Source organism: Vanellus vanellus, assembly GCF_965231255.1.
Source record: "Vanellus vanellus genome assembly, chromosome: 1".
Lineage (NCBI taxonomy): Eukaryota > Metazoa > Chordata > Aves > Charadriiformes > Charadriidae > Vanellus > Vanellus vanellus.
In genome coordinates this window covers 91,021,385-91,030,920 of record NC_138905.1, presented here as the reverse complement: position 1 = coordinate 91,030,920, position 9,536 = coordinate 91,021,385, and positions in this window count along the sequence as shown.

Here is a 9,536-nt window from a genome sequence, read left to right as displayed (position 1 = left end):
TGCACCTCCAGCAAGCAGAAACTCTTGCAACGGGGAAGTTTCAGCTCTATTTAATCGAAAAGCTGAGATGAAATCAATTTTATGACTCTCCTGGAGAAACTGGCTGCTCATGGCCTGGACAGGTGTACTCTTCGCTGGATAAAAAACTGGCTGGATGGCCGTGCCCAGAGAGTGGTGGTGAATGGAGTTAAATCCAGTTGGTGTCCGGTCATAAGTGGTGTCCCCCAGGGATCGGTGCTGGGGCCCGTTCTCTTTAATATCTTTATCAATGATCTGGATGAGGGGATCGAGTGCACCCTCAGCAAGTTCACAGATGACACTAAGCTAGGCAGGTGTGTTGATCTGCTTGAGGGTAGGATGGCTCTGCAGACAGATCTGGACAGGCTGGACCTATGGGCTGAGGCCAATGGTATGAGGTTCAACAAGGCCAAGTGCCGGGTCCTGTACTTGTGTCCCACCAACCCCATGCAGCACTACAGGATTGGGGCAGAGTGGCTCGAAAGCTGCCCAGCAGAAAGGGACCTGGGGGTGTCGGTGGACAGCCAGCTGAATATGAGCTGGCAGTGTGCCCAGGTGGCCAAGAAGGCCAACAGCATTCTAGCCTGTATCAGGAATGGTGTGGTGAGCAGGGATTTCGGAAGTGATCATCCCCCTGTACTCGGCACTGGTGAGGCCCCACCTCGAGTACTGTGTTCAGTTTTGGGCCCCTCACTACAAGAAGGACATTGAGGTGCTGGAGCGTGTCCAGAGAAGGGCTACAAAGCTGGTGAGCGGTCTGAAGGACAAATCTTATGAGGAAGGACCGAGGGAACTGGGGTTGCTTAGCCTGGAGAAGAGGAAGCTGAGGGGAGATCTTACCACCCTCTACAAGTACCTGAAAGGAGGTTGTAGAGCGGTGGGGGCTGACCTCCCTGGTGACAAGTGATAGGATGAGAGAAAATGGTTTCAAGTTGCACCAGGGGATGTTTAGATTGGATATTAGGAAACATTTTTTCACTGGAAGGGTTATTAAACATTGGAATAGGCTGCCCAGGGAGGTGGTGGATTTGTCATCCCTGGAGGTGTTTAAAAAAAGGGTAAATGTGGTACTTGGGGACATGGTTTAGAAGTGGTTTTGTCAGGGTAGGTTAATGGTTGGACTTGATGATCTTAAAGGTCCCTTCCAACCTCAGCAATTCTATGATTCTATGGAGTGGGAGCCCCACAGTTTAGGGGGAGAACACCTTTCAGCAGGCAAACATGACACCTCAGAAAATGATGGTCATCTAAACCTGGTACTCCTGGCAGCCCGATGTTTGACACCAATGCTCCCCAAAACACCCACTGTTCTCTTTGGGGGACACCTGGCAGTGTGTCCATTTGAGGGGTGGGCCTGAGGCTAAGCCTGGCCATGCTCACTCGTGTCAGCCAAGGCTGGGTTGGCCTCTGTGGGGGTGACCCTTCTGCCTGCATGATGGAAAAAAATAGAATAAAACAGAAACCAGCTCTGACTTCCAGGGGTTTCCTTCGACAGCAGCTGCTCAGGCAGCCATTCACAAAACTAAAACAAAATTACATTCCCTTTCATGGATGACTGGTCTCTTGACACTACAGAGTGTTGTTGAGGAAGAAAGGGAAAATACCACAACAGTTTGGGAAACATAAACACCCAGCAGCTATTGAAAAATTGCTACTCTGCCAAATACTCCAGCGGCAGCTTCCTCCCACAGCAGTGAGTTGCCGCCTTCGCCTGCATCCCATTCACAGTGTGTTATCCTGGCTGAGAAGAATCCAGCTGCCGGCTGGTCCAGCTGCAGACCTTACAGCCTCAAAGCATGCTCAGTTCCCAGGAGCTCAAGTGCCTGTCCTGGGGAACACCAGCACGGCACTCATGCTGCATGAGGAGACTCTCACTGCAGGTTTATCCCTCAGATGGTGCTCTCCCACTGCGTTCAGCCCACACACTCACTGCTGAGGAGCTGTGTCGGGCTATTCACCAAGACTTGGAGTAACCTCAGGTCTGCTCTTCACTCAACAGTGCTCGTAGCAGTTCAGAAAAAAAAAATATAAAAATTGGCAACCATGGAGAGTGTAACCAGAGGACCTTTCAAAATCAACACTGAAGATGTTCCAATGCTGAGTGTTTTTTTCCTTCTTTCTAGGAGTCGCTGTTACCTCCTTTACCTCATCACTGCAGGCTGCAGCATGAGCTAGAATGGCACTGCACATTGGGCTGAGCAGTGCTGTCTCGTTCAGTTCTTACAACATCAGAATAGTACCGATCCATTCTCCATAGCTATGTTGGAACAACATGGCACATAACTGGCTTCCAAATGGAGTCAGGCCCATCCCATAAATTCCTTTTGCTCAGTGAAAGAAACTCACAACAAGCCTTTCTGTCCCTCTCTTCCCTTTTCCCCTCTGTTCTCAATCTCTGTCATGTCAAAGGGAGTTCCCTACCCTGTAAAGGCTCCAGGTCACACCAGAAATGTAATGTGGCCATCTTCCTGCCATATCCTGTTGGCAGGAGCAGCTGTTCTCTGCTGCTGACTAGTCCTCTTGTCAAGTAAAATGTCTTTCCAAGATGTCAGAGACCTTGGATTGAACCTTGTTGCTGGGAGGATGCCACCTCCCACCTTGCACACTACAACTTTCCTGTAGGTTATAAGATCTTCAGGGTTAGCAGAAAGAAATCTGAAGCAGGGACTGATGCTTTCACTTAGAAACAGATTATTTTAGGGTGGAAGGAACACAGGAGGTCACCCACACACACTCAAAGCAGGGCTAAGTTCTTCCTACTGAGCTGCTCCACATTGTAGAGGATGATTAGGGCTTCACAGGGCAGAGAAAGTGATAAACTTGAGCTTGTGGCTGGTGCCCCCACCTAGACTCCTCTGTTTTTGGGAGACTAAAGGGACATGTGGCAAGGATGCATTCTTCCTTCTTGTGCATACTTATACAGTCATACTAGGTAGAAGGTCCATAAAGTACTTGTGAAAGACTCAAGAAAATGACCGTTTTTTTCTGTTTTCCTGACTGAGTACCCAATGTAACTTGTCCATGTTTTCTCTTCTTCAGTTGCCAAGTCAGTCATTAATGTTTTCTTCCTAGTAGCTCATAGTTAGGACACTTCTGAATGTCAGGAGTTTGAATAATTTTTTGTTGAGGTGAGAACTAAACCCAATTCCTCTGTCAATCCTGGGAACAATACATAGGAGCCCAGGTGCTTAACATAAAGCCATGGTTTCTACTCCATGGGCAAAGGGCAGAAAATACAGGAGCTATGATACCAACTGTTCCAGCAGTAGGGTGGATCTAGGCCTTAATGTACAGTGAGCTAAGCTCTGCATGTATTTCATGCCATCCCTCGAATGCAAAGACCACAGAGAGAGGTTTTAAAATAGTAGTCATTTGCTTAACTCACGCTTGGTTTCCCCCAGGGTCCTGCACTGCTTCCCCGATTGCATTGTTTCCAGTATCAGCGAACAGTTTTCCAGTCTAAGTCAATGTTCCTGTGATCAGATTTCCACTTGACTACTGGTAATTCGCAGCCTCTGCCAGCTCTTGCTTTGTGGGTGGGGAGATGACATTTTCAGCTGAGTTGAGCACTTTCAGCATTTGCTTGAATGTGCAGACAATGTGATTTTTTCATTTTTTTTTTAAATGAAAAGAATTTGTGCATAAAATCAAGTTTGTTTGTTTTCATTATCCCTGACTCATTCTCAAGTGAGTCACACTGTGCTTCATGATCGTATGCTGTAAGGAACTGTTAAAAGAAATCTAATGTGGTTTGAAAGTCTTTGCAACCGTGTTCCTATTGCCATTATAATCACTCCCATTGGGAAGTAAAATAAGTGGCACCAACAGTAAGTTTCTGAACTAATAACTGTAGTTAGCCAGTAATTAAATTCACAAACGAAAAATAAGAAAACCCTTCATACCAAAATAGTATTACTGGTAAAAGCATTTTAAGCACGGAGGAACTGAGTGGCTTTTGCTGTTTGCATGTGGGACCATCACAGTGGGCTGATATAATCAAAAATTTCCTGGAATTACTAAATCTGAGACTACAGAAAAAAAACTGCTCAGGAAACAGAATTTTCGATTTCATGAAGACTTTTTTTTTTTTTTTTAGCATACCAGGATGTTGTTTATCAGCTCTGCAAATACACATAGCACTGCAAAACTAAATCAAACCTGCACCTCTTGGCCACAGGTTTGTTTTACTCTAAGGCTGTAATACCGGTGCCTGCCTTATATTACATGGCATTTCAAAATTTCCATAGAATTTGGCAAAGCATAACAGTTGCATCCCGCTATAAAGAGTAGAGCTTGTTACCATAATTTTAAATAAAAAATGGAAAGAAGTGTTTGCTGGTTTTCTTTAGGTGCTCCGATTTGCTTTAGTGTAAGAAATTTGTAATTTTTACAATTACACTGTTGCTCTGGAGGCTTGTATGGAAATGTCACTGCCTATTGGTATGATTTCACAAGTTTACTTCCTTCTTGATTGAGAGATTACCCAGATCAGTGGAATTTGTGGGTGTAATGAAGAAGGAGTGGTCCCGTTGCGGTCTATGGGCTTTTGTCATACAGTCTGTGAATCAACATGAGTCTAGGCCTGGGGTTGGAAAGATAAGAAGCAGGCTGGAAGCCAGGAGTTGGCTATTTGTATTGCAGCTTTCAGTCTTGGAAAATTGATTGGTCTGACAAACTCAGTAGCATATTTGAAGAGACACTAAGAGTCTACTTCTCTGACAGTAAGCCAGCTTGGTCGTGGAGCCAAGTATTTCAGGATCAGAATGTATCTATATAGGTGTATATGGGGGGATGCAGATAGGGCAGGGCCTCAATAGCCCTCCAGACCAGGCAGTTGATGCTGCCTAACTTCCCTGTAAGAACTGGAGAAATTTCTCTCGCGAGTGACTTGGAAATAAAAAAGATCTTTTGCTTCAAACAGCTTGAAAGCCTTTGGCTGGAGCAAACCGGGGTGAGGAAATGACTGCTATTGCCGATAACTGTAAAGGAAAATAATGTCTGATGTTTTTGGAAAGGTATTTAGGCATCTTTCGGATCAGACTGAAGCAATTTCTTCATTTTGTTGTCCAAATAAAGCAGCTGTAGAATAGCGCCTAGACAGGGAACACTCCTTCGCTCTTTACAGTTCTTACCATTTAACATGGTCAAAGGCAAAGCTGCCTTGTTCTTTTGCAAGAAGGACCAACACGCTTCAATGAGACTTAGGAAACAGGTGTGCCCTTACCTGAAAGTTTAACGCAGACAGGGAGATGGTACCACCATCTCATGAATATGGTGTGACAGACTCCTAGTTACATGTTTGGTTGTGCGCTTATGCTTCTCTGTCTGTTTACACCAAAGCGGTAAAGTTTTTTTATTCAAAGATCTGTTTGAACTATTTGCATGCTTATGATACTGGTTCATTACTGAGATCATCCTTTTATTTCCTCTAGTATCTGAAATGCAGTCTCCAAAGGAAGAGTGTCCCTGCCCTAAGACATGCACAGTCTGAGCATATCACAGCAATAGGCCACTGTATGGCCACTACATTTTAGCCTTTCCCCTCAATTTCAGAAGCAATCTGTTGCTTTGCCTTTTTTGGCAGTTAAGGGAATCTGACCAACGGTAGAAAGAGAGGAAAGAGATAGCAATTCAACAGGAAAATGCAAGGCTGGTATGAGTCTTCCTGGCATGGACTTACTGTGAAGCCTTGTGACAAATCAGTGTCCCCAGTCAGAATTTGGCAGATAGGTATAGGTGGCAAGGATAAAGTACCATAACTCTGTTGCTTTTTATGTCTGGTTTCACTAGCTGATTTCTGAAGTGCGAGGTAGGGAGTAAAGGGGTGTCAGCATCTTTTTTTAGAAAGTCAGTGGAGCCCTGTGCTAACACAGACTTTGGCTAATGGTCAAACAAGAGCAGAGGTGATTGCCCCTACCCTTTTTTCCCAAAACAGCACAGCCTGGTTGATCATTAACAGAGCCAAGCTGATCGAGCAGCCCACCACAGCTGTTTTTCCCTGGACAATCCTCATACTTGTAGTGGACTAACAGGAAGATGGTGGAAGATCCGAAGAGAAAGCCACTCATTGTTCTTGCTGTCCTCCTGCTGCTCAGCTCAGCACAAGCAGGTAAGAAAGACAGGAGTGCCTGGCAAGGGACTGGAGGTTTTACATAGAAGGATCTGAATTCAATTCTCCCTAAACAACCTGTGTGTCAAGAGGACCTTGCTATTATCTAGTTAGATGCCAGGAGAAAGGGTAGTGCAACAATGGACCTTTCTTCTCCCATGCTTTGATTCAATCAGTCTCAGGGATTTAATTCCACTAACCTGACTTAAAAGAAAGATCCGGGTTTACCCTGAAGTGTAAGGAAGTGGAAAAGGGACCACTTGACCTCTGCACTGGCATCTCCTGCTTTAAAAGATTATAATCTGCAGTAGCTGAGAGAAAACAAACAGATGCCACACTTCCATTTCTTTCTTTAATTGCACTGTCAATGAAAATTGCTTTTGTGACCCTCACTGCAGTCCCACATCCCCTGCAGCTTCACAGCAGTGCGCATCCTGCCTTACCTTTGCTCACAATCCCCCTCATCTTAACGCCATTTCTGACATGGACCGTGCTTGCACAGAACCTGCCCTTGCTAGTGAAGCTGGCTCATGAGCTGCGTTTTCGTTTTTTTTTCTGAATTGATCTCAGGGAACATGTCTTTCTCTCTTGCCTTCAGTACACAGGAAGACCAAAATAACCAACAATAAGGGATAATCACATCCCACAAGGGGGAATCTGAATGTCGAATCTCACTTCTTTGTGCTGACCCTTAGGCCATGTTCTGCCTAGCTAGTGTAAAGTATCTTCTATGGGAACAGCCAGCAGTTAGGAAGCTGGTTGGTTGATTTTTTTTTTTTTTCATTTTTATTTTGTTGTACGTGCAGATTCAAGGCTGTTTCGCTTCCTCCAGTCCAGAAAAGGAAAGGTGCATGCATAATCACTGCAGCAGGATGCAACTATGCCAGTTCATAAAGTAACACTTTTTAGGTCAGAAGGGACTGTTTAATCAATTATTTGGCTTCCTGCTCATTGCAGGTTAATAAATTTCACCCCGCTAGTCCTTCAGTAAATCCAATGTCTTACCTTCAACAAACCTTCCAAAATAGCAGCCAGTCCTCTGAAATGACAAAAGATGGAGAATCCAGCTCTTCTGTGGGTAACCTAGCTATACATAATGCTAGCCATACATACTGCTAAACTTCTATGCTTGCTTTCTAGCCTAAATTTGCTTAGTTTTTCACTAGTACAGGTTTAAGGTTGTTTTTTTTTTTTTTCTATCTAGAACAAAGTGCCTTCCAGGAGCCTCCTTTTCCTTCCCATAAAGCATTTTAATCCAGTAAATGAATCAATCAGGAAATTGTCATTGACACATTTTGTCACCAGCATTCTCATAATTTGTCATCAGCATTCTTATATGTATTTCTGTATTTTTGACACAATTGCCAATTAGACTTGTACCTTCTATTAAGCCTACCAGAGTTTGAATAGAAATATCCCCATTCAGTGGTGACTATCTGTTGGCAACCATTTTTTTAAAGATCTAATAGCCAGCTCATAAATGTACTTAGTAGCTGGTGTGTGTGGCTGATTTGGAAAAAAAACCCCAACAGAATGTCATTCACATCTCAGTAAAACAACCCTCAAAAGTCAAAGCTACCATGACATCCACAGTTATCTTCCCCAGCCAGTGCTGGAATTCTATCAAAGGACAAAAACAACTTTATCAGACAGATAAAGTTCCAGAATAGGCTGATTTTAATTTTTGTTCTATCCTTTTAATCTTTGTCAATAGAGGCAAGATTGCTAACTTCATTTTTCCTAATTAATTAGAATGAGCTTTTTTTTTTCCATTGCACAGAGACAGACTAAATATGCTATTCGCTCCCTCTTGTTGCAGAGAATACAGACAGACTCTCAGGGCATCACTGCACTGACTTCCAGACAGCAAATTTCCTACGGGGCCGTAAACTTAAGGTCCAGTTTCTCCTGTTCACCTCCTCAAGCCCCAGCTGTGGGGAGCTGATTTTAGCTGACAAGGACATCAAGAACTCCAGCTTCAACAGCAGCCTAGAAACCAAGATCATAATCCATGGCTTCAGGTGAGAGAAAGAAGAGCACTGTGACTAAGTTTTTACTGGTAAATTAAACACTGCTGAGGCATTTCCAGCCACTGGTTGGGGTGGCATGGAAACTCCCTGCTTGTGGGACCTTCTTAGTCTCCCCAGCAGAGCAGCTGCATGCAAAACACCTGCTAAGAACAGTCTGGAGTGCTCAGCCCCAAACCAGAGCTGGGAATTGTCTGGGAGACTGCTGGTGGGCCAGGGCCAGAGGCATGGAAAATGCTGCTGACAACTCTCATTACAGCACAACTCAAAGTCCTTTAGTTTGTGACCAGCTGCCTATTTTGCATGTATTTCACATTTTTTGGAGCCTAAAAAGAGTTATGAAATTATCATCTTTCTTCTTTCTCTCTCTCTCACTCTTTTGCTTGTCCTCTTGCTCTCTTCTCCTTTTCCTCTTTCATTTTCTTGCCTTCTTTCAACCTTTTTATTTAAGAAGTATTTTCTTCAAGGTTCATGTCCCTTTAAATTTTCTCCTGGGGGCTCATGTCCTGATTTATCAACAACCTGTATTAGTCAGCCATTTAGGAGCCCTGCCGGACACATACTTCTATTCTTGAAATTGTAGGGATTTGAGCTGGGTTTTTTTAAGCTGTCACCATTTTGCAAGCTTATTTTACTGTGCCATTTTTTAGCCAGGTGTGACCATGTAACATTATTTATTTTGATGTGCAGAAGTCTGAATGGAAAGTGCACAGAAGACCTGAAACCACAGAAGATGTGGCAGGATCTTTTCAGAAAACCAGCCATTGCCCTCATGTGACATAGCACACACCCTACCAGGTGGTATTAGGGGCAGTGGGTATCATAGAATAGTTTGGGTTGGAAGGGACCTTTAAAGGTCATCTAGCCCAACACCCCTGCAATGAGCAGGGACACCTTCAACTACATTAGGTTGCTCAGAGCCCTGACCAACCTGACCTTGAATGTTTCCAGAGATGGCACATCTACCACTTCTCTAGGCAACCTGTTCCAGTGTTTCACCACCCTCATTGTAAAAAATTTCTTCCTTATATCTAGTTGAAATCTACCTTCTTCCAGTTTGAAGCCATTACCCCTTGTCCTGTCACAACAGGTCCCGCTAAAAAGTTTGCCCCCATCTGTTTTATAAGCCCCCTTTACTAAAAGGCTGCAACAAGGTCTCCCCCTGGAGCCTTCTCTTCTCCAGGCTGAACAACCCCAACTCTCTCAGCCTGTCCTCATAGGAGACGTGTTCCATCCTTCTGATCATTTTTGTGGCCCTCCTCTGGACCTGCTCCAACAGGTCCATGCCTTTCCTGTGCTGAGGGCTCCAGAGCTGGACGCAATACTCCAGGTGGGGTCTCATGAGAGCGGAGTAGAGGGGGAGAATCACCTCCCTCATCCTG